The sequence below is a fragment of the Acinonyx jubatus genome, chromosome B2, assembly GCF_027475565.1.
Source record: "Acinonyx jubatus isolate Ajub_Pintada_27869175 chromosome B2, VMU_Ajub_asm_v1.0, whole genome shotgun sequence".
Taxonomy (NCBI): Eukaryota; Metazoa; Chordata; class Mammalia; order Carnivora; family Felidae; genus Acinonyx; species Acinonyx jubatus.
Window position 1 is genome coordinate 44,498,462 of NC_069385.1, and position 23,249 is coordinate 44,521,710.

The 23,249-nt window shown below is 41.7% G+C and overlaps 1 long non-coding RNA gene across 1 annotated transcript in view; it reads left to right on the forward strand.

Annotated features, from left to right (window-relative positions):
• Positions 1–23,032, forward strand: part of LOC128315537 (uncharacterized) — a 65,285-nt gene extending 42,253 nt beyond the window's left edge. The window contains exon 3 of the long non-coding RNA XR_008298374.1: positions 22,947–23,032. This is a non-coding gene — a long non-coding RNA (uncharacterized LOC128315537). The remainder of the gene's footprint in view (positions 1–22,946) is intronic.
• The last annotated feature ends 217 nt before the right edge of the window (positions 23,033–23,249 follow it).

The window sequence follows — 23,249 nt, forward strand, 5'->3', positions numbered from 1 at the left end:
GCCAGGTCTAGTCCAACAGGAGCTCATACAGCACCCATCACCACCTGGGAAAATCTCTGTTCCAGAATTGTAGCTGAGTGGTCTCCTAGCTCAGGCTCGGAGACTAAGATTCAGTGACTGCCTTTATTCTCTAAAACAAACAAACAAACAAACAGGTAAAATGACAATTTGAAGGGTAACTGAATTCCATGATCTTTGCTGAGATGTATGAGGAAGAACCCGCCCTTCAAGGAAGCCCACTTTCCTCAGCATCCCAGTTACCCACCCTACCCTCCAGGGCTCAGCCAGCTACCTGGTCTCAGTGGCTCAGAAGGTTGGCCCCTGGCACCACTGTTGGAGGCCAGACTTCGGCTCATGATTCCTTTCCCAGGCTGAGGACAATGCCAAGTGTCAGGGCCAGCCTTGGAAGAAGAAAAAGCAGGTATTTTTTATTTAATTTTTTTAACACTTATTTATTATTTTTGAGAGACAGCATGAGTGGGGGAGGGGCAGAGAGAGAGAGAGAGAGGAAGATACAGAATCTGAAGCAGGCTCCAGACTCCGAGTTGTCAGCACAGAGCCCTACAGGGGACTCGAGTTCACGAACTGTGAGATCATGACCTGAGCCGAAGTTGGCCGCTTAACTGACTGAGCCACGCAGGAGCCCCAGAAAGCAGGTATTTTAAATAAACTCTGGATTCAGAAATGCTCTAATTCATAGTGTGGTATAATCGACAGAGAATACATCTGTATTAGTTTCCAATTGCTGCTGTAACAAATCATTCCAAACTTAGTGGCTGAAAACAGCACACATTATCTTATAGTCCTAGAGGTCAGAAGTCTGAAATGGGTCTCACTGGGCTAAAATCAAGGTGCTGGCAGGATTGTTTTTCTTTCTGGAGCATGGAGGGAGGAATATGTTTTCTTGCTTTTTCCAGTTTCTAGAGACTGCCTGCATTCATTGGCTTGTGGCTCTCTCGCATCTTCTAAGCTAACAATGGCTAATGGAGTCTTTCTTGCATGTTGTCTACTTTGACCATATTAGCATATTAATCAAAATTGTTTTAGATTCTGAATACAATAATTCCAGTATCCTTGCCATTTCTGGCTTTGATGCTTGAGCTGTCTCTTCAAACTGTGTTTTTGGTCTTTTGGTATGCCTTGTCATTTTGTAGCTGTTCATCATGTACTGGGTGAAAGGAACTACTGTAAATAGACCTTCAGTAATGTGGTGGTCAGGATGGGGAAGCATTCCACACTCCCGTGATCAGTTCTCAGTCCTCTGGTGAGCCTGTGTGTGCCTCTGGACTGTGAGCTCACAAATGTGTCTCAGTTTTTGTCTTCCCCTGCCCCATAGGTGGGAACGGATGGCTAAAGTGGGCTGGAATTGGGCATTTCCTTTCCCAGGTCAGTTAAGCTCTGAGAATACCCCAGCTGGTTAGGCTCTAGTTAACTAGTTTCCCCTGAGGGCAGGCCTTGTTAAGAACAGAGTGCTCTGGTGTATTTCAAAATGGTTCCTTTCCCTCTCCCCTGGCCAGAAGCATGAGAGGATGTTTCTCCCATATTTATTGAGGGAGCCTGGTAGAGCTCCTGGAGGTAAGTCTCACGCTGCTTTGGGCAGGTTGTTTTACCCTGGCACGGGTTCCCACCGTGTCTCCTGTCTTGTATCCCTGCTCAGGGAAGCTCTGATGCAGGCACACAGGCCTGTCTCTCTAACCTTGTGGGCAGTGGCTTGCCCTGTGTCTTCCATTCTCTTTTGGATCTATAAAGAGATGTTGATTTCCCAGTCTCTTCAGCTTTTTGTTGTGTTGTTAGGATGGAGTGGCAACTTCTGAGTTCCTTGCATGCAAAACTAGAGACCGGAAGTCTCTATGAGCCTTGCTTACATTGAATCTCTCTGACTCTGACTCTGACTCTGACTCTGCCCTCCTGCCTCCCTCTTTTACTTGTAAGGATATTTGTGATTGCATTTGTCCTAACCAACTGGTCCAGGACATTCTCCCCATTACAAGACCTGTTGATTAGCAACCTTGATTCCCTCTGCAAGCTTAATTTACCCTTGCCACATAACATAACCAACACATTCACAGGTTTCAGGGACTAGGATATGGACATTTTGGGAAGGGGCATTAATTTGCTTACCACAAGATCCTTTGTCAAAACTTTTTTGGGGAGAGGAGGGAGGGGGACAGGAAACGCTGGGCATTGTGAAGAGAGAAGCCAGGGAAAGCATCAGGACAATTATCACCATTTCCTGAACCCCAAGATGCCTCCACAATATTCTCTAAAGACTTGTTGTTCCTTCTGTCCTTGTCTCTCAGTTCACCCCAGGGGAATTGAAATTTCATGTTTGAGGAGGAGTGGGTTTCTCATTATACACAGACACAGTATGTGTTGAAGGAAAATGAAGGCAAGGGTCTTTTCCCCCCAGGGCCAGTGGATAGTGCTTCTAAATCAATAGTTTTCAAAGTACAAGTTTCAGTCCTCCGTTAATGATAGTAATGAGTCCTGAGATCAGTTTAGAGGTTGAAGAACAGCAATAGAGAAGAAGAGAGAAGGAAAAAGAGGGAGGAAGAGAGAAGGCAAGAGGGATGGAGGAGGGATGGGAGGAAGAAAAGATGGATGGAAGGAAAGAAAGAAGGAAGAGAAAAATGAAGATTATCAGGGTGCCCAACGTGTTCTAGGATAAAGATTGTTTCAGTCATATCTGCGCGCATGTGCTGGCTTATGGTGTAAGATACATGTTCACAGTAAAACCATCTAAAAATCTAGGGGCTCACGAGGCAGCTGCAGATGTTTGCATGGAGAGGCTTTCCCTGCAGAGGAGTCGCCCCTAATCACTACTGAGAAAAGTGAATCTGCTTGTCTGTGCAGAAACTGTGCAAAAGGACTTTAGGGGATTAAGGAAGCCAAAAGGATGGGAATGTGGAGAAAGGAGATCAGAACAGAAGACGGAGAGGGGCACCTGGGTGGCTCAGTAGGTTAAGCATCCAACTTTGGCTCAGGTCATGATCTCATGGGTCATGAGTTCAAGACCCACGTCCTGCTCTGTGTTGACGTTGCAAAGCCTGCTTGGGATTCTCTCTCTCCTCCTCTCTCTCTGCCCCACACCCACTCGCATGCACGCTCCAGCTCTCACCCTCTCTCAAAATAAATAAATTAAAAAAAAAAAAACAGAAGAGGGAGAGATGGGAGTTCAAAGGAAAAAGAGAAAGTGAAATGAAATTAAGAACGTTAGTCCAGTTAGATAAGAACAGAAAAAGGGTAGACTCAAAAGAAATCAGCCAGGAAGTTAAGCCTGCACTCACATGCCTTCCTGGGTGAAAGAACAAAACCCAGAAACCTCAAAAACTGGAACCCAAACCACCCTGTGATTAGTATCCCCTCTTCCTAAGGCTGTAGCACCAAACCTCAGTTTTCATGCCCGTGCAGGTGCTTGTGGCGAGAGCATGTGCACCACCGCTGGCCAGCTGGCCTTGGTGGCATTTAGCTGTTGTCACCTCCAGCTGTGTCACCTGCACCTGTGCAGTGAAATCGGAGCAGGAGGAAGTGAAAATGACAGGGGACCTGGTCTGGGTGATGGGCAGTAGGCCATGCAGCACCTAGGGGGTTTCTGTTTAATGCTTGCTGGACATTCAACGTCGACCCAGATGATCAGTTCACCACCAGCTCAGGTGCAACTGCTATTAAGCACTGTTAGACGCAGACCAGGTCCCATTAATTCTGTTACATGTAGGAGGAAACTGGGTCTTAGAGGGGTGCTAGAAATTATGCAGGAGCGGTAGGTGGCAGGCTGTGACTCTAGCCATCCTCTGACCTCCTTATAGGAGGTCACCTACAAGGACCTCTTTCCACCACAAGGACTTCTACCCTTCAAGAATGAACTTTTCAGGACGCCTGGGTGGCTCAGTTGGTTGAACATCTGACTCTTCGTTTCAGTTCAGGTCACGATCTCACGCTTTGTGAAATCAACCTGAGTGTGGAGCCTGCTCGGGGTTCTGTCTCCCTCTCTCTATGCTCCCCCAACTCTCTCTTTCAAAATAAATAAATAAACTTTAAAAAAAAAAACCACAAACTTTTCAAGGGCCCATGCCTATCATACATGGAAATTGGGTCAGCCATTTATGCCTCAGACCTCCATGTCTCCATCCCCCACCAGGTCCCTCCTCTGAGGTTGGGACAAGTGGATCTTTGGGAATACAGTGTGTAGGTTACATTTGGAGAGACTGGGGAGCCCAAGAACATGTCTTTCTCCCCTAATCAGGGTTCTGGGAAAGGCATGATGAATAGGTGAAGGCAGCCCTCTCTTCCCAAGATTAAAGTAGAACTTAAGGTCTCCTCCTTCCCCCTAAACACAGAATGCTTACAAAGAAAGGAAAGCATGATTGTCACTTCACTCCTATACAAAAATTTACAAACACCTCTTTAAGTACTATATTCACATCCAATTTTTGTTTCCTTGGTGTCACTATAATGACAGTTTACTAGTCACTATTGTTCTTTCTAGCATTTTTCCCACTTCTTTTTTCTCCTTATGTCCTCAAGCAGCCACACCTGCCTGGGAACTGAAAGATTCTAACTGAGGGTAGCACTGGGTCTGACATGAAACCTCTGGAAAAGACAGCCACTCCAGTGGATGTCTGGGAACTGGATGGGGACTCTGGAATCCTGCTCACCTGCCCATTGAAATGTCCTTAAGAAGGGAATGTCTAGAGATTGGGGACATGCGGACCTCCAGAGAGGGCATGACATGAGGTCTCCATGAATTCACTCACCTGTTGTCTCCTTCCCATGTGACAGGCTACACACTGGGTGAGAGAGAGTGTCACTGTGTTCCATCATTAGGAAGAAACATTAGATCACACAAAAGTAAGCAGAAGGCTTTCCTTCAGGACTTAGTTGAATAAACAAACAAGCAGTATGAATCTCCCAAAGAGGAATTTGGCATGAAGTCAGGGGTGGGATCCAGATTTGTGAGTCCTAGAGCTCTCTTTGGTGTCCCTTTCAAGAAAAGTAGCACTAAGTGAGGGCAAAATATTATTAATCTTGTTATACAGAAGAGGAAGTTGGTTTCAGAGCAGTCCAGGGAAGTGTGGTCCACACCACACAAAATCATGAGTAGAAATTAGGTGCACAGCTTTGGATGTTACCCATACAAATAAAGCTAATGCCTTCTTAGCTCATGGTTAATCCATCTGTATACTCCATCTTTTCTGAAAAATTTGTACTGGTTTTTCTTTTGTGGGGGGAGGTGAAGGGAGGTGAGGAGGGGAGAGTACCTAAGGGACCATGTTTCAAAAAACACTCTTCAGGAACTCTGACCTGGTCTAAACGCAAAGTCGTGGGGTCTTTGGTAGCTAGTCTGGCTCTGCCCTGAAGGGTCTGGGCACATGCTCTCATCCACTTGAGTCCCTTTTTAGCACTGCTTTTCTAATTCACTGAACAAAACAGTGGCCTTTGGACTGGCACTTGTCTGACACGAAATGATAAAGAAAAGTCACTCATGGGGCGCCCGGGTGGATCAGTCAGTTAAGTGTCTGACTTTGGCTCAGGTCACGATCTCAGTTTGTGAGTTTGAGCCCCATGTTGGGTTCTGTGCTGACAGCTCAGAGCCTGGAGCCTGCTTCGGATTCTGTGTCTCCCTCTCTCTCTCTCTGATTCTCCCCTGCTAGCTCTCTCTCTCTCTCTCTCTCTCAAAAATAAACATTAAAAAAATAATTTAAAAAAAAAAGTCACTCACACCTTGATGATGGCTTCAGGGATTTGTTGGGGTTTGTTTGTTTTAAAGTTTATTGATTTACTTTGAAAGAGACAGAGACAGCATGAGCAAGGGAGAGGCAGAGAGAGAGGGAGACCAAAAATCCTAAGCAGGCTCCGCACTGCCAGCTGCGGAGCCCGATGCGGGGCTTGAACTCGCGAAATGTGAGATCATGACCTGAGCCGAAACTAAGAGTTAGACGCTTAAGTTGACTGAGCTGCCCAGGCGCCCGGGCTTTATTGTTCTTATTGCTGTTTGATTGATCCTAGACACTGTGCAGAAGGTTGAGACCTCCCAGAAGGTGAACAGGCAGTGACACCTTCCAAAGAGAATGAGTCAATGCCTTGGGAGGCTGCTTGGAGAAACCACACGGAGAAACCACTTGGAGGACAGTTCCTTTCAGTCTGCTGGTTTTTAAAATGTTGCTCATTTCTGACTCATGTCACACAAGTCAGTGTGTGACAGTTGTCAAGGATGAACTTGGGCTGCACCTTTAAGCAAACACTGCTAATGTGTTTCTGATTACATTAGCAATGCTACTCTTTCCTGCATGTTAACTCACCACGATCGATTATCAAGAGTATATGCTCATACCGAAAGCTCATGTTAACATGTGTCTGTATCTTTCTAGCTGTAATTTGGTTTCCTACCGATACAAGTATCAATAAAATCTGAATTAAATGTAGGATGGCTGGCATAAAACTAGAACACAAAAGATTTAGATTAGCTCTGAAGATTTACTAAGAGGGACAGTTACTAAACACTGAAATAGGTTAAGGGAAATTACAGAATCTGTTTCCCTGGAGGTTCTTAAAATAAGACAATGTCTATTCTATAGAAGAATGTTCCAGGACCCTGACAGAAGGAAGATAGCCTAATTTAGCTGTCAGGGTCTTCTAACAAAAATCACAGATACCTGCTCGAGGTATCCATTGAAGAGGCTTTCCTACCCAGATGGTATTTTGATTCCTTAATGCCTTGCTGATGTTGTTTCTGTTAGGAGAATTAGAAATCCCATTCCAGATCAGACTAGCCAGGTATGAGCTTATTACCAATTCCACAGCTCCTTCTTACCAGTGTGGTGATTATACTCTATACGGTAAGGCAATTGTTGTTGTTGTTGTTGTTGTTGTTGTTGTTGTTGTGGTTACTACTATAATAATTATTGTTATTACCTACCATTTTTGAGTACTCACTCGCTATATGTCAGGCACTATGCTAGCTCTTTACACACATTACTTCATTTTCCTCACCTAACAACATCTTAAGATGAGTATTATTATATCCATTTCAGAGATATTTAAACTGAGTCTTGGAGAGGCTAAGTAGCCTGCTGATTATAGATCAGGATTCAGACCCAGGTCTACTTGACTCTAAAGCCTGTGCTTTTATGTACCACAAGGTATGGCTAATGTTTTTAAAAGCACATCAGACCCATATAGCGTTGACTCTTGCATGCAATCTCCTTGGGAAGCTATACTTTTCTGTTGGTGCTCAAAAGATGCAAGGCTGTCTTTTGGAATTGATTTCATTTCCACAGATACTCCAGAGGGTCACCAAAAATGACATATTTTCCATCAATCCCTGAAACTTTAGGTTGAGAAAGATCTTCATGACTATTGAATATTTATTTAAAAAAATTTTTTTAAGCTTATTTATTTTGAGAGAGACAAAAAGCACAAGCAGGCAAGGGGCAGAGAGAAAGGGGGGACAGAGAACCCAAAGGAGAAGGCTCTGTGCTGACAGCAGAGAATCTGACTCGGGGCTTGCACTCAGGAGCCAACTTTAGTTGCACTCAGGATCATGACCTGAGTCTAAGTTAGATGTTTAACCCACTGAGCCATTCAGGAGCCCCATTGACTATTTATCATGTAGGTGTTCTCATTAGGAAAATAAAAGCTCTGTTAAAAACTATTGAAAATGTAATAGATTATTTTGAAAATTCTCAAAATTCTTTGAAAACCCATTGAAGACATGTCTTAAGGGGGGAAAATACTTGAGGACTTTTTAAAACCAAATTTGGTGAGTTGGGAGAATAATCCACTTATAAAAAAAAACAGGAGTGAATGATAAAATAATGATGTCAGGTTTTTTTTATGTGACATTGTGACATATACAATTGTATACACCCTGTATTTCCATCACAGCCAACTGTGGCCCCGACACTGATGTTTGTCATGGAGTCTACTCAGTGACCTAGAAACGTCTCACCTGTTCAGTGACCTGTATCCAGGAAAGGGCCAAAATGATGACCTATAGGAAATGCATTAATTTAGCACCTGGTAAACTTTAGCACAAAACATATGGTGGAGGTGATGATGTTGCATGAAATATTTCCTCCCTCAGCAAGATTGCCAAAAATGTGCTCCTTTGCTATTTTCTCTATCAAAGATGTAGGAGGAAAGATTTTTTAATTTGTGCCTGTAATAGATATATTTTCCTTAAATAAGATATAGGTCAGTGATAAGCATGAACTTCATAAATATTTTTTATGGGTTTTAAAGTATTTATTTATTTTGAGAGAGAGAGAGAGAGAACAAGTGGGGGAGGAGCAGAGAGCGAGAGGGAGAAAGAGAGAATCCCAAGCAGGCTCTGCCCTGTCAGCACAGAGCCCAATGCCGGACTCAAACTCATGAACTGTGAGATCATGACCTGAGCCAAAATCAAGAGTCAGATGTTTAACCAACTGAGCCACCCAGGTGCCCCCATAAATATTTCTTATGCATATTATAAGTGGGAAAAAATTAGCCTCATTATGAAAAAAAAGCATGGTATTCTTTTGATAAGAATTTTGAATTTATTATATTTAAAGTTTTGATTCTGCTTCTAATAGAGTTTGGGTCATATGTTGGCCACAGGTAAATACAGACGGAATCAGGCTTATTTTCTGTCCCTGTTCTCCTTACACACCTTTATCAGATCTCAAGTTTTCTGTTACTGTGAATTTCTCCATTCTACCAGCCTCCTATGTTCCTAATCTTGTCAAACCTTTCCCTTCTATGATCTTGTCCAGAAAATCACCAATTTCCTGATTCCTTGCTCTACAGGGCTTCTCAAAGCCATAAGCCATAAGCCATATACTGTGTCCATTCTCCCAAAAACAAGCCAGACTGAATCGAAACTTTGTATCTAGACAATGGGAGTAGCTTTTTCCTCCCCACCTTGAGTTCCTTCTTCATGGAAGCCACCCTTGCCAACAGCAAGCACACTTTTGATCACTTGCCTGACAAAATTAAGGCAGGGTCATTCAGCAAGTATTCTATCAATTTTTTACTCACCTCATCGTCTTGTATGCCTTTACTGCGGCTACAAACCCGTTACTGTCCCTTCCCTCAAAGACCCTCTGCCTCTGAGATATCTGCAGAAGATTTGGCCTGGCACTCCCACCAGGTGATGCCACTTGTGTTCCAACACTGTTCAAGATTGTCCTCTGTCCTGATGTTTTCCCAGGGTGTATGTGGTTTCCATGGTTTTCTTCCCACAACTTGCTTTAACATCCTTTTATCCCTTAGGCACTGAATTGTACAAGACAACTAAAGGTAGAAGTTAAAATTTTACATGCAGTTGTGCTTGTATTTCTACCCTCTCCATAATTTCCTCCAGCTTCTTTCATGCAAGAGTCAATTTCCATTTTTGATGCCACTCAAGCCTTGGGCACCAACCCCCCCCTCCCCCCCACCGCCAAAAGACCTATTAGTCCCATCTCAGTCCAAGATCATCTTTAAAAAATTCCACCTTCTCCTTCAAAATGTTGAAGTCAAAAAGTCCTTCCTTGGGCTATGTGACCAAACTTCTCTTGCTAGACTTAATCCACTGAATACCTTGATTTCCTTTGTAAAGAGTTTTCTCTGTAAAGAAATCATTGGTCCTAAAAGCTGAGTTTTAAAACCATTCTCTCGGGGTGCCTGGGTGGCGCAGTCGGTTAAGCATCCGACTTCAGCCAGGTCACGATCTCGCGGTCCGTGAGTTCGAGCCCCGCGTCAGGCTCTGGGCTGATGGCTCAGAGCCTGGAGCCTGTTTCCGATTCTGTGTCTCCCTCTCTCTCTGCCCCTCCCCTGTTCATGCTCTGTTTCTCTCTGTCCCCAAAAAAATAAACGTTGAAAAAAAAATTAAAAAAAAAAAAACATTCTCTCTTTTTTCCAAATCTTATTTAAATGTTGGGTGACAAAGGAGGATTTGAGATTTTTAAAGAGCATTTTTCTCTGCACAAGCTATTAATCAATCTGAGATTAAGAGGCCTATTAAGCTATTTAGCTAGGATATGTTTATTTTTTAGGTACTGAATTCGTTAAGTACATTCATATATTATCAATTTATTTTACCCTCGAAGTAATTCTTTGAGATGGCTTTTATTATTCTCAAGTTATAGACAATGAAACCAAAGCTCAGCGCAGTTGAGCTGTGGGTTCGTCACCCCAAGCTACAAGTAAAGTAGGATTGATGCTTTGCTTTATTGCCATCTAGGCCCAGCACTCTTTCCTGCTTCCTCGCTGTTCTGTGTCACGGGCCTCTGGTTAGCACTGAGCCTCTTAGTGAGAAAGAGACAAAGGATAATGTAGCATGGTTGATGGTGGTGAGGCAAGCAGACCTATGGGGAATGTGTCATTTTGATTAGATATTACAGTCCCATATACATTTGGAACTATTTCTGGGCATTAATTCAGTTCCATTGTTTCGTCTGTGTGCTTACAGTTAGTATCACACTCTTAGTTATTGAAGCTCTCTATTTCAGTATCTGATAGGATTAGTCCCTCTCTCATTGCATTCTAGTCTCAGCCCCAGATTTTCTTCTTTAGAACCAGCTAATCTAGGGGCACCTGGGTGCCTCAGTAGGTTAAATGTCTGACCCTTGATTTCAGCTTAGGTCACGATCTCACAGTTTATGAGTCCGAGACCCGCATCGGGCTCTGTGCTAACAAAGCAGAGCCTGCTTGACATTCTCTCTCTCTCTCTCTCTCTCTCTCTCTCTCTCTCTGCCCCTCCCGCGCACACGCTCTCTCTCTCTCTTGCTCTTGCGTTTCTTTTTCTCCCTACCTCAAAGTAAATAAACGTAAAAGAAAAAAAAAAAAAAAGAACCTGCTTATCTAGTTCAAAACATCCTTATGAAGATTTTGGGTCTTCTGTCAAAACTGTAGATTAGATCAGAGAGTGTTTACATCTTGATGTTTTTTGTCTCCCTAACATAGAACACCGTAAGTTTTTCCCATTTGGGCTAGTGTTCTTTTGTGTTTGTTTAGTGTTTTCTAGCACTGGTGTCTTTTGTGTTTTTACCAGATCATAAAGGTAAATCTTTTTTTTAATCACTTTCAAAATAATCTCTCTCAGGTCATTCTCCGTATTTGAATGCTGCTGTCTTTTCCTCTCTCCTACCTTCCCTCCTTCCTTCCCTCTGTCCCCCCATCCCCCTCTCTCTTTCTTTTTCTCTCTTTCATACAGCACACATGAACACACACAGGAGCTTCTTCATTCACAGAGTCATCGAGGGCACTTGAAAGACATTTAACAGAACGGTCCAGGACCTTCTGTGATGCAATAAGGTGTTGTTTTCCCCTAGAAGAACATGACAATAGGCTGTCATAGTCTTCAGGATGGAGGGCTGTTTACCTATTTTGTCCACTGCAGTTTTCCATATGCCTAGAACAGTACTCAACATATAGTAACACTCAGTGGCTATTTGTTGAGTGGATGAATGAAAAATTCACTACGGGCCTCCCTAAATTCCTTGGAACAACAAGGTCCTTGGTTTATGTTAGCTGACAGGTCAAACTAACTCTGGGTATTTTGTTGTGCAAAGTCTGTTTAGAAGAAAAGCAGTGTGTAGACTATAATATTCTTCCTGTGTGTGTTACACTAACCTATTTCTATTAATAATAAATGCCCAAAGCTCTATTGAAAATAAATAGCCATATTCCTTTTTGCTTATTATTAGCCAGAGTCTTGAAATTCACACTTGCACAAGGATGGCTCTAAAATGGATCCTAACAGATGGGTACTTCTTGAGCTGTCGTAAGGCCGATGGAGAAAATCCAGTCAATGTGTGGGTTAAGTCTGTGAAGAACAATCCTCATTCTGATGAACCATGTTACAAAGCCGGGCACTGGGTTCTTCATCTTATACTGTTTCCTGGCAGTGTGGGAGGCAAAGTGCATGCAGGAAACACTGTCACCCTTGTGGTTTCAGTTTAGGTTGCCTTTTATGAATATGCATGAGGGGCTGGGTCTTGCTCTTGCCTCTGGAGTTTTCTTGAGTTTAACTTAACCCTCACAAACCCTCTTCCTGCCTATCTTTTGAAGACGTTCCTTGAGGGGATTTGAAAAAGTGAGTTATTTCTCCAATTGTGGAGCATTTTACTTTTTCTTTTTCTCTTAAAGATGACAAACGGCACCCTGATTTATTTTTATTCACCGTGAGTCATTTACTAGTCTTATTTTATAAATAATATTTTCTACATCTTACTCAGAGGCAGATGGGAAAGTTCAAGGAAACACCCTCTGGAAAGAGGAAAAGTATTTCAGTCTGGATTTGTACGTTGGTGCCATTGCTAGAGTCCCCTATGCACAGTGCTGCCATGAGGAAATAAACAGATGGCAAATAGTTCTTGCAAAGCAGCATTTAGAGGGGGTTTTCTTTGTTTGAGAAGTGACTGCTATTCTGCTAGTAGGGTGAACTCTGTGTATTCCAGAGAATGCAAAAAACAAGTTGGAAATGCTTTTCTAATATTCGTAAAACAGGTCACTGGGTCTAAAGGGCGCTTGGCCAGTTGGGAGCACACATACACACACTTGATAATCATTATTGCATGTTGTCTTTGCGAGAGGAAGTGGGGGAGGGGAAGGGAGCTCCTCTGAGCCAAGAGGCAGCTCCAGGAACCCACGTGGTGAACAGCATGTGCTGGGAAATGCCAGCATGTGTCGCTCCTCAACTTGGCATACAGACTCAACTCCTGTTTGACAAAATTCACAAGGCAGACAGGGAGTAGTAGGGTTGTTTTCTCTGGACAAACAGTAATGGGTGAGGAAATGGGCAAATGTAGGTTGCTATGCAGTTGTTTTGCTGTTGATGTGGGAGCAATGCCAGGCAGCACTTAGATACTGGGAACATTTTCATTAATCTGCAGAGTCCCAGCCTTTCCATAAGAGAACCCCCACTAATGTCTTTTCCTTTAATGACAATAGTTAAGGAGAAAATGTACCTTTTTCCTAGATGTGCTGCTTTTGTTTCTCCACAGGCTAATAGTCCCTTCCTGAAATCCATTATCTACCTAATCCCAGTTGTCATAGATTACCAGTTTCTAACGAACTGTTTCATTTGTTTGTTTTTAATGTTAGGCATTCTTTTTTTTTTTTAACATAAACATTTGTGTTTTAAAAATTGCTCAGCACTATTTTGGCATTTAAAGTTCATGATGTAAGAGCTGATGATTTTGCCTCGTTGTTAAGTGGTGAAATAACAGGGTCAAAGTGAGGTTAACAGGATTAGAATCCCAACTGGACTGGAGTCTTTCCTTTTTTTGAAAAATGGTGGGGGAGAAGAATAGAAGGGTGGAAGGAAGGAAGGGAGGGAAGGAGGGGAGGGGGAGGGAGGGAGGAAAAGTCTATTCAAGAGAAAGTCTTATCTGAGCTAAACCTTTTTATATGCTCTTCCTATGTCTTACTTTATTGGTTCCACAAATACCTTTCTTTTTAATTTTTTTTAACGTTTATTTACTTTTGAGAGAGAGAGAGAGAGAGAAAAACAGAGCATGAGTGGGGGATGGACAGAGAGAGGGAGACACAGAATCCAAAGGAGACTCCAGACTGTGAGCTATCAGCACAGAGCATGACACCGGGGCCAAACTCAGGAACCGTGATATCATGACCTGAGCCAAAGTCGGACGCTTAACCGACTGAGCCACCCAGGTGCCCCCACAAATACCTTTTAAGAGTACACTAGGCATTATGAATAAAATAGAAATTTTGGTTACCATTTAAGGACATACTCTGGATTTTAGTCCCCAAAACTAAATCTGTTTTTCATTTTGCACCTCATATTCTGTCTCCAATGCCATTGAAAAAATAAAATAGATTACCTGTGACTTTTATTAACACAGTTTTGTTTTATAGCAAGTTTATGGATTGTGTTTTCCCCATGTCCAGTTATCTCTACTCTGTTCGGCTGTCCTGGACCACACAACTTAATCCAAGGTCTTAGAACCATGCTGTATCATAAAAGGTCATGCAAAGTGTGCTTTTCAGTGAGTTTTTTGCAGCCTTCCATCCCAGGTCTGGATTGCTTCCTTAGCACCTCTTGCATGAACTCCAATTGCTTGTGAACTTCTCTGTCTTCCCCATAGGCTGTGAGTACGTACAAGGAAGGGCCTGTGCCTTGTTCATTTCTGAAGTGATGGCAACGTAATCAGCACTTAACAGATATTTGTAGAAAGAAATGAGTGCTGCGCAAAACATCTTTGTTTATACATTCTGACTTTATGGACTTTTTTGTTTTTATGGAATTGGATTCCAAAACTGAGTTTGTTGGTTGAAGTCTCTCTATATTTTTAATTTTACTTTAGTTTTATTTTTTTAATGTTTATTTATTTATTTTGAGAGAGAGCATGAGTGGGGGAGGAGCAGAGAGAGAGGAAGAGAGAGAATATTAAGCAAGCTTCACGCTCAGCACTCGGCACTCAATGCGGAGCCCGACACAGGGCTCAATCCCACAACCAGGAAATCATGACCTGTGCGGAAATCAAGGATGCTTAATTGACTGAGTCACCCAGGAGCCCCATTTTAATATATGTTGCTAGATTGCTTTCCAAAAAAGTTAAAGCATTTTCTCCCATATTTCCACCAGTAGTAGGTTTTATTGGTCTTCTAAATGTTTGCTAGTTTAATAGTATAATTTTTATTTTCCTGGCTATTCATCAGTTTGAGTGTTTGTTGGTGATTTAGATTTGCTGTTCTGTGAATTAACTTTTTATATATTTTGCCTATTTTGCCACATAAAAGTTTGCATTTAAATCAATATGTATAAAAACAAGTATAAAGCCCTCTTTACCTAAAAATTCCAATTGCAGGTATGTATCATACAGAAATATTTAGATATATAAACAAAAATATACATGTAAGTATCCTATTACATCCCATCTGCATAATATATGCATAAGCATCCTATCTACAAACATAAGAGCATTGTAGTAACAAAAGCTGAAGTTTTAAGAAAAGAAGGTAGTTTGATATATGGTGTTTTCTTATTATGGAACAAGAAGAAGCATTTTAAAAAATGAGGTAAATCATGTACTACATAAAGGATTTCAGCCTATTGTTAAATGAAAAAAGCAAGTTGTAGAAGAGGAATTGCATAGTACTACCCTACATTGTATATTTAGAAATGCACAAGTGGAAGAAACTGTTTGTCCTTAATCTTAGAAACAATGAGAAACTGTTTTTTGACTCACGCTGCAACAAGCAGATAGCTACTATTGTAAAAGCTAGGTCACATTCCAAAAGATGCACTGAGGTTTGTTTTTCTGTTTTTTGTTTTTTTTTAATGTTTATTTATTTCTGAGAGAGAGAAAGAGACAGAGCACAGTGGGGGAGGGGCAGAGAGAGAGGGAGACACAGAATCTGAAGCAGGCTCCAGGCTCTGAGCTGTCAGCACAGAGCCCCACGTGAGGCTCAAACCCACAAGCCATGAGATCATGACCTGAGCCTTAGTGGGACGCTCAACTGACTGAGCCACCCAGGCGCCCCTCACTGAGTTTTTATAATGTGGGAAATATATGACCAATTCGAGGTGGCAGAGAAAGAAACATAGGTAGAAAACTCAGTGAGTCAGTTCCTTGAGGGATCAATTAGTTGTGCAGTGACTAGCAAGAGGCACGATTAATTATTAATCTTATGTTTCTTTATGTGACGACTTTCTGTATTATTTGACACATGTTTCACAAACTCTGATATTGATAGCTAAAGATAGTTTACAGTTCAGATGGGTAAATTCTGTGTTTGTAGTGAAAACATTTAATAGCGTCCCTATCTTTTCAGATCCTCTCTGTTGTGTTTCCTAACTTAGATTTAGTTTGTGATAAAAGTGTATCACAAAATTCGGTGTTACTTGAGATCATCATCTCAATATAATGAGTTGGCAAGTAAATTCTGTGTTTTGTTCCCTGGATCGTTAATGTTCTCTATCATTTAGCTTTCTTATCAGTTTATTGAAAGTAGCTTAAGTTTAGCTCCGAGTGATTTGCTTCATAGGCTGTAAAGTTTTATTCCTATTTAAAGGAAGACACGCCTTTCTAATGTTTGCATTTTGCCCTCTCGAAAAGATGACTTAACTATGTAGTTTCCACAACGTAAGTGTGTATGCGTATGCCTGCAAACATCTTTTTGTATGTAAACCCTTCGAAATGAGCACTGTATGGACATAACAGCAAGCTCTTAACAGGCTTCTGTGCAGGGACAGGGAGAGAGAAAGGGGAAAAGGGATGCTTTGAGAGTTCACTTTTATTCTGAGTACTTCTATAACGTTTGATTTTTTTTTTTCAGTGAGAATTGTTTCGTTGTTTGGTATTTGTGTAATGTTCAGAATGAAAAGAGAAAATAACTAGTAATTAGCAAAAATCAATGTTTTCTGTATCTCTCAGAACAATATTCAAGGAGATGACAACTTTTTGGAGTCTAAGGATGCCCTTTAATTGTTGAGTAATTTTCTGGACAGTTATATGATAGTAGTTATACATTTAGTATCTGTTTACAAAAGAAATAATTATCTTGGGGTGTGCCTGGGTGGCTCAGTCGCCTAAGCATCCGTCTCTTGATTTCAGCTCAGATCATGATCTCATGGCACTGGGCTCTTCACTGGGTGTGGAGCCTGCTTTAGATTCTCTCACTCCCTCTGCCCCTCCCCTCAACAACAACAACAACAACAACAACAAAAAAAAAAGAAAGAAAAGAAAAGAAGAGAAGACACTACAAATCCATTTGTAGTTTTTAATCTGAAATATTATCTTGTCCATAGGGTTTCTCTCTGGTATCTCAACTCCCTTTCCTCTCATCAGTCTGGTAGATCCCAGCCTCGAGTGAGTTCACCTGTATGTCTCCCTGTGTGCACCCCACCCCACATTATCGAGGTGTCCTGGAGAAATAACACGACTAGGCCATGGGTACTCTCCAACTCCGTGTCATTAGGCCGCAGTCCCTCACAGCTGTCCAGCAACCCTCCTGTGTTTCCCTAGTCACCTTCTCTTCCACTTGCCATAGTAAATACTTCATCCACTCACCTTCTTCTCAGACATCAGCCTCCAAATAACTCACTTCTCTGATCTAGTTTTAGTTTCAGTCTTCTAGGCTAGATCCTCAGCTCTCAGCGGGTGAGAGCTTGCCTGCTTTGCTCACAGTTACCTCTCAGGACCCAGCCTACTGCTAGAGTGGGCACTCAATAAATATTTAAGGAATGAGTAAATGAGTGAATGAATGATGCTTTATAACAAATAGATGAGGAGGGATATAATGAAGGTTTCTGGGCCCCTTTGAGGGACTAGTGCTTAATGACGTGGAGCTGGCCTAGCACGCGTGGCTGCATGGTATTATTCTCCAGGGGACTGCAGTAGCGTGGGCGCACACAGGGAAACATAAAGATGAAGTCATTCAGGCTTGGGGATTTGCCAGGCTAATGAGGAGCAAGGGAGCTGAGACACGAGAGGGAGTGGTTAAAGTGAGGGACCATGGGATCTCTGCTGGGTAGGGAAGGAGTGAAGAGAGGAGGAGATAATAGGGGCAGATAGGACAAGGCTGATGTGAAGGCCTGGAATAGTCCTGATGGCCTGTGTGAAGACCAGCTAACTGAGAGCTGGAAGTGGAGGGTATTGTGGTTGGAGAGAGAAATTCTTCCCTAAGGGTTTCTGAGGTGAAGCAGTCCAGGGTGGTGGGTTGAGGGTGTGGCTGAGGTTGTATGGGGCTGAATGAATAGAGGGGTCAAAAAAAAAAAAAAAAAAAAGAGAGAGAGAGAGAGAGAGAGAGAGAGGCCTTCAGGACGCTGGATATATCACCATGTAGATGTTCCAGGTGAGGAGTAAGTCTGTTTATGGGGGAAAGCGCCACCATTTACAATGACAGCAGGGGCTGTGAGACTCAAAACCACCTCGATGAGGTGGGTTGGAAGGGGATAAAGGAATTAAATACATAGAGATGTGAAGAAAAGAAATTATTATGATGTAGGTGGTGTTGACTGATACTTCAAGTTGGAGAAAAGACTTAAAAGAGAGGAGTAAATATTGAAGAGCAGTGAAAATTGCGTGTAATTATTGGTTGTTTAAAGCAAACAGCACATAAAACAAAAATTCCAGGAAGTTCAAATACATGTCTCATCATTTGTTATTACTTGAAGATAAAAACTTAAATCATATAAAAGTTTTCTGAACCTCTCAGAAAACATAGCATCATCTCAAGGGGCTCACTTCTAGAAGGAAAACTGTAGTAACTTGCCAGTTCTAGTTCTGGTCAGGCATTCCTAGAATGCCTTGGAGTGGATTTTAGTCTCACAGGGATCCCACTTCCAGGGTATCAACAGGTCCTGACAAATAAAGCTCTTGAAAATGTTCTCTACTGCAATGCTCGGTCTGCAGACCTAGTTAATGACAGAAACACATCTACTTCATTTCTGGTACTTTGACTGCTGATAAACTTGGACTTAAATACAAACTACTGTTCCTTCTCCTCTTAGAAAATGAAACTAAAAACAACTGCCTTGTCAAAGCATCTGTGTTCTATTATTACTAAATTTAAGGCAGTTTATCAAGTATACATGACATGCAGGATCTGAGTCCTTCCCTCACAGAGAGCAGTGCCTGAGGAGCAGGGACACAGCAAGAGAAAGGCTGTGGTGCTAACAACAAAGCAGCCTCCAGCATCCCCCAAATAGCTCGGTGTTGACCGTGGGCAAAGAGCTGAGAGCAACAGTGTGGGACCGAGTTGTCAGGGAAGGCCTCCAGGCATTACATAAATGCCCAAGGAGAGAGAAAGAATTCACACCAAGGAGGGAAATTATTTATGGCATTGCAAGGGTGAAAAGATTTTTTTTTTCAAGGTCCTGGTATCTCTGATACTGTATCCTAGTGTTTAGACACATGGAGTCACCATTGCCATTAAACTATTAAAATGTGGCAGAAGACTTGGAATCTCTTCAGAGCATGTTGTAGAAGGGCTGACACAACTCCAATTATGCCTTTGGTACAAGTATCATATCAGATTGATGTCTGCAAAAGGAGAGGGATTTGGAAAACTGCATAATGGGTTCTTGTATTGTTTTTATCCTTTATTTGGTGCAATCCACACTCACCATGCCACTAGTAGCTTCCACAAAACTCAACAAGGTCAAGGTCTGTACGAAGGACTTGCTAGCTCCTTTGATCCCTCATGGAAACCTCTTAAAACCTGGATTTGATTCAGAGGTCTAAGCAAAAACCCTCCATGAAGCCGTGCCATGCCTTGTAACTAAACTTTAAGCATTTTCTCCTTCATTGTTCCTTTAGCAGAAATTATATCCCTGCTGCCCATCTATAAATTGTCCAAGCTGGAAAGGATGTTTCGTGTTTTTTTGTGTTATCTCACAGCTTGGGGAAAATTAACAGATAAAACAAGAAGTCAAAATGTAATAAGAGGGGCACTGTGCAGGATGGTGTGCATCTCTTTGGTATGAAGAAAAGACAGAGCACCCTTCATTTTCTTTTAGAGACTATTTGACCCATGGGCTTAACAAAAGCAGCAGAAGAAATGAGCCAAGAGTGGAAAAGAGTGTGTGTTGGTGATGTTGTTACTTAGCAACAGGAAGCTTCTGGCTGATGTTCTGAACTGAACAAAGGAAAGCAGCTATGACAGCATGGAATAAATGAATGGGGAGAAAATGAAAGGAAAGAAAGCAGATGCAGTGGTGGAAGAAGGCTAAGAGGGAAATGAGAAGTAAAGGAAAAGCATGGAAATGGATGTAGTAGTTACTTAAAAACCAGAATACTATGAATAAAATCATTTGGGAAAAAAAATAAATGAAATAAAGATGGAAATAGCCAGAAGAATAAGAAGCCATCTGCAGGGGAAGCTGGTAGGCAACTAATTGGTGGAAGAAAATCCTCCCATGTATTGAACTCACAGTTCCTGGAATCTGAGTTTGAGGCCATGTAGGCTTGAGGCAAGGTGCCCAGAACAAAGTCCACACCACTGAGTCTGATTAGGCTACTCAGAAGATGAGCCAGGAGGTATGATAGCTCCAGGGATATTTTGGTAGCATGTTAGAATAGGTATGAACCCATAGAATAACCCTACAATAACTTTTAGGCTTTTAGACCACTACATCAGTTCTGACCCAAAAGGGCAACCCCAGGAGAATTGGAGAAACTTTAGATCTGGCAAGAAAACTCCTAATTCCATCTCTGATTCTTTCAAAATCTTATTACAATGTCATAGCACAGAGCAGGCCAAAGAAGTATTTACTATGGATACATAAGCCTTGATGTAGTCCCAGGGCCTTTGACATGGCAGTTACATGACATCTTGTAGGCCTGGGTGTTTGTTTATATTACATGACCAGTAAACTTGTCATCTACATTTGTTTCTTAAAAGGGCAACCATGCTTCCTAGCCCATCCTCCGCATTTTTTGACCATTTACACTTGTAAGTCAAAATATCATGAGCATTTCCTCCCAGTATATGTACATTTTTATTCATAAGCAATATACATATACTATCCAATGATACGTGGGTCATTAGAATATGACAAGATAAAATTATATACATGTGTTTTTAATTTTATTTAATTGCTTAAGGGTTTTATTTTGTTTGTTAATGGAAACTTCACCTCCTTATCCTTACCTTCATTTCCCCACTCTTCCTCTAGCCTACCTACTTACCAACCACAGGGCATAAATTAGGAGGTAGCATGGAACAGGGGACATTAGTTATTTGCAGTAAATAGAAGTGGAATGACATTTTTCCATTCCCTGCTCAGAGCTATCACCTCATATTTTATAGGGATACATGGAATTATGTTATCAGCTCCCATTATTTATATTACCACCTTGTCAACTCTATATGTTATTCATTAGCTACATATAAAATAGGACTAAGTTTTTAAGTTAATCCTCTTTCAAAAACACTTCTTTTATCTATAGCATTTAATTTCTAGTTAAGCATGGCTAAACAATACACTTTTTGGTCTGCTTCTTTCTCAAATCTCACTAAACTGACAGTGAAAGGATAGGCCATGAAGAAGCAATGAAAATTATAAAAAGCTTGGTGTATCTATTACTGCATAAAAACTACCTCAAAATTAGTGGCTTAATATAACACCATTTATTAGAAAACCATTCTTGGGTCAGCAATTTGTTCAAGGTGCGGTCCGGATGACTCATCTCTGCCCCCCGTGGTGTCAAGTAGGCTTACTTGCAATTGCAATCAGTGGGCATTTAGCTGGGGTTAATAATTAGGGTGCCTTAGTTCTCCACATGGCTTCTCTAGCAGGCGAGCTCAGGCTTCCTCACGTATTGTTGAGATTCCAAAGAAGGCAAGAGCTGAAGCTGCAAAGGCTTCTTGGGGACTTGTTAGAAGTCATAGACATCACTTCTTCACTTCTGCAGCATTCTGTTGGTTAATGCAAGTAGCAAGGTGTAATAGACTGGGTTGTGTTCCTCTGAAACTCTTATCTTGAAGCCCTAACCCGCAATGTGACTGTATTTGGAGATGTACAGACTTTAAGAAAGTAGTTAAGAATAAATAAGGTGATAAGGGTGGGCCCTTCATCCAATAGGACTAAGTGCCCTTCTAAGAAGAGGAAGCAACACCAGGGATATGCATGCACAGAGAAAAGGCCTCAGCGAGGAGGTGGCCTTCTACAAGCCATGGAGAGTGGTCTCACCTGATACCAATCCTGCCAATACTTTGACCTTGGACTTCCAGCCTCCACAACTATGAGAAAATACTTTCCTATTGGATAAGCCATCCAGTCTATGGCATTTTGTTATGACAGCCTCAGAAGACTAATACACAAGCCCAGCCCAGATTTAAGGAGTAGAACATAGACGCCACCTCTTGATGAAAGGAGCTGTAAACAATTTTGTGACCATTTTTAATCTACCACATTTGAAAAATGTCAGCTTGTTTTAGAAAGTGTAAGTATATCAAGAGGAATACTTAGAGAAATGCACATATTACTCCTCCCTACCACCGCTTATTTTCTTTAAACAACTTTGTAACTGAAATTGCATCAACATTTTTTTTTTAAATTTTTTTTTTCAACGTTTATTTATTTTTGGGACAGAGAGAGACAGAGCATGAATGGGGGAGGCGCAGAGAGAGAGGGAGACACAGAATCGGAAACAGGCTCCAGGCTCTGAGCCATCAGCCCAGAGCCTGATGCGGGGCTCGAACTCACGGACCGCGAGATCGTGACCTGGCTGAAGTCGGAGGCTTAACCGACTGCGCCACCCAGGCGCCCCGCATCATTTTTTATCTAGGTAAATAAGAGGTAGTAACTTAGTAGGCATATATATAATTAGGTATAACTAGAAAATGATATCAAAGGCATAGAATTTCCCCTAGAAAGCAGAAGCCACATTATGCCAAAGCAAAGCTATATATGGAGAATAAATATAGAGGAAAAAAATGCCTTTTCTAAGATTGAGCATTAAGCTTTAAATACTGTATTAAATTTATTCTTCTCTGACTACTGAGTGAACATTTTTCATTTTCCATAGTTGTTGTACCATATCAATAGATGTTACATCATATGGACCTTTCTCCGTCCTTTTCTCTAATAAAAACCTCAATTTTATTCAGGTATTCAACCTATCCCTTTTATACAGAGGCACACTAATTAGATTGAGCCATCATGTTAATTCCTTTCCTCTATCCTAATGACCAGTTCAGAAATCCAATATTGAATGCTATTTTGTACATGCCATTTCCATGGTGACCATTATTGATGCAGAGAATGCAAATCACTCTGAATGGGAGGACTTATAATCCATGACTCTGAGATGGATGGTCTCTCTTCTACTGAACATAAACATTGTGATCTGGTGGCCACCTTAATAACCATGAGGACTGCTCACCTAAGGACAAAGGTAATACACTGAGGCTCCTGAATGTCACCTTCTGTCTAGAATTCTTCTTGTGTTATGTAATAAGTGTTCTGACTCTTTAGGCCAGTTTCATACAGGATTTTTTTTTTTTGTCTGTAGCCAAAAGAATCCTTCCTATCTGATGATGCTGTTCCTGTTTAACCTGAGGAGTCCTCAATGATCTCACATGGAATGGTTTTACAAGGCAAGTCAGTTCTTTCCATACTCCACTCCATTGCTCCTCAAAATCACCAGATCTGTAAGCAGATTGAGATCTCTGTATGCCTCACAAGATCCATTTTAAAGCAAATCTAAGAAGAGAAAACACACCCATCAGAGGAATTGAAAGACTGCTAATTTATGTTGGTAAAATATGGACAATATGTGTGGAAATGGATTCTGAGAGTACCAGACTAAGGAAGG